A 2208-nucleotide genomic window follows, 5' to 3' on the forward strand; every position below is an offset into this window, starting at 1 on the left:
CCCCCAATGTCCCATAGCAAAATAATTTTTCAAAGACCTCTTATGAAAGTACATGCATAATACTTCTCATTGCTGCCTCACTTGCTGCCAGTGTTCACTCGAGCTGTCGGTAGAACCTTCAGCATCCAACACGTTGGGTGTGTCAGAGGGCTATGTCTCCCAGCTACCCGCTCTGTGGTTACCGCCTCAGGAGCCCATCCTGCCAACTGGGGAATGTAAACCATTAACTGGGAGCTGTTGGTGACAATGCAGACACAGTGCTGGGCTCACATGACTGAACGCACTCCCAGCACAGAACAGGGATGTTGGCTGTCAGCATGAATGTCAATATGGCCTGGAGGGGATGTGTCAACTGACACTTTTGCATGAGCCTTAGGCGAACTTTGTTGGCAACAAGCCCATGCAAATCCCTACTAGCAACCATGAACGGTATACAGTTGTATCGCCATAATTCTGATTGAGCGCACTCCCAGGGATGTTGGCTATAAGTATATTTGTGGCCGCCTGCTATTAAAGCCCACTGCCATGCTGCCTAATATGTGTACGGGCTGCAGGAAAATGTAGGTGTGCAAATTAGTTAATAGGGCTGAAACAACTAATTGATAATGAGAATCATTGCCAACGATTCTTATCAATTAGTTGATTTGTTGAAGCCGCCACTCTGCTCCCCTGTTCTCCTCCCTGCTGGTGCTGTCTGCAGCGGTCTGTTTCCCTTTCAATCCCCGCTGCTCTTCCCTCCTGTATTTGAGAGGCAGCATGGACACAGACCACTGCAGATGGCACCAGTGGGGAGGAGAGACCACTGGGCGTCTGCATTCCCTCGCTGCCTGTTCCTCCTCTGCCCCCTGTGTCTCTGCTGCTGCCCCGTTTTCTTCTCTGCTGCCCCCGTGCCACAGGTTTCTCAGCTGCTCCCCCATGCCCCCTCTTCTGCTGGCATTCTAAAGCCGGCGTCAAATACCCCGCCTGCTATTGGCTATTTTAAATTGCAATAGCAGGCTGGCTATTGCACCCGCCCACTGCCTGCTGTCAAGTCAGCAGAGGAGGACCTGAAGGAGAACTGCATTGTGGTGCCATTAATTTCAATGGCATCCCAAATGCACCTCCCTTCCGTAGTGTGATCGGCCGCACTGGAACGTGCGGTACTGCAATGCCATGCGTTTCGGTGGCGTGTTCCAAAAAATTGTGCATACCGTTTTATTCTGAAGTAAGCTTTGTAACACTGCATTTGTGCTTTTTATTGTAAATAAATGATAGGGATGCACCGATACTAGGATCGGTGGCAATACCGGAACGTCCGGTCAGAGAAAGATTTTGTCCGAACATGGAGCCAGCTTCCCGTAGGGGAACATGGAGCCAACTTCCCGTGCGATCAGGAAGCTGGGCGGCGAGTAATGACCCGGCTGCTTGCTGATTGGCTGGAAAGCCGGCTTCCCAGCCAATCCGCAAGGAGCTGGCTGTTTGACCAGCCAGGATCATTACTCGCCGCCTGGCTTCCTGATTGGCTGGTATGCTTGTTTCCCGGCTAGTCGCAATCAAGCAGGCCAAACAACATGGAGCCGGCTTCCTGGGCAATCGGGAAGCCCAACTTCCACTGGAAAGAGGAGACATGAATTAGCTGACCCAATATGTGTTTTAGAGATTCCCTAAGCAGTATGTATTTTATTTTAAAATGATAGCAGCTATGAGATGATTAAACATGATACTGTTGGGGCGGCTCGATGCTGATTGGCCAGGAAGCCGGTTTCCCAGCCAATCGCAATCAAGGCAGCCGAACAACATGGAGCCGGCTTCCAGGGCAGTCAGGAAGCCCAGCTTCCTGATTTGCCCAGAAAGGCAGCTCAATGCCAGCGGAAGCACCAGTATCGGCGAGTACTGAAAGCAAAGTATGAGTACTCGATATCGGAAAAACTGGTATCGGTGCATCCCTATAAATGATGGTATTTAATTTTTATTTTATTCTATGTGATTCAGCGAAAAAATAATCTGCCAACTAATAGATGATGAAAATAATTGTTAATAAATGCATGATGACGCTGCAAAACCTCACCTAGCCATCTAGGCACCAACGTCCCCTGGTTACGAAAGGGGTAAAGTTTAAAATGGAGTACAGGTTTGCTTTCAAACCTTCTATCCATACATTTCAAGGAACAAGATCTAAACCCGAGGACGCAAGGACATATAGAAGCAGATGTTTTTGTATATGACACA

General features: G+C 49.1%; 1 protein-coding gene across 1 annotated transcript in view; it reads left to right on the plus strand.

The window, feature by feature from the left end:
- LAPTM4A (lysosomal protein transmembrane 4 alpha) overlaps positions 1-2208 on the plus strand; it is a 38713-nt gene that overhangs the window by 28778 nt on the left and 7727 nt on the right. The gene's annotated exons all lie outside the window — the stretch shown is intronic.

This window comes from Nanorana parkeri, unplaced genomic scaffold (genome assembly GCF_000935625.1).
Source record: "Nanorana parkeri isolate BGI_ZX_2015 unplaced genomic scaffold, ASM93562v1 scaffold419, whole genome shotgun sequence".
In the NCBI taxonomy this organism is placed as follows: Eukaryota; Metazoa; Chordata; class Amphibia; order Anura; family Dicroglossidae; genus Nanorana; species Nanorana parkeri.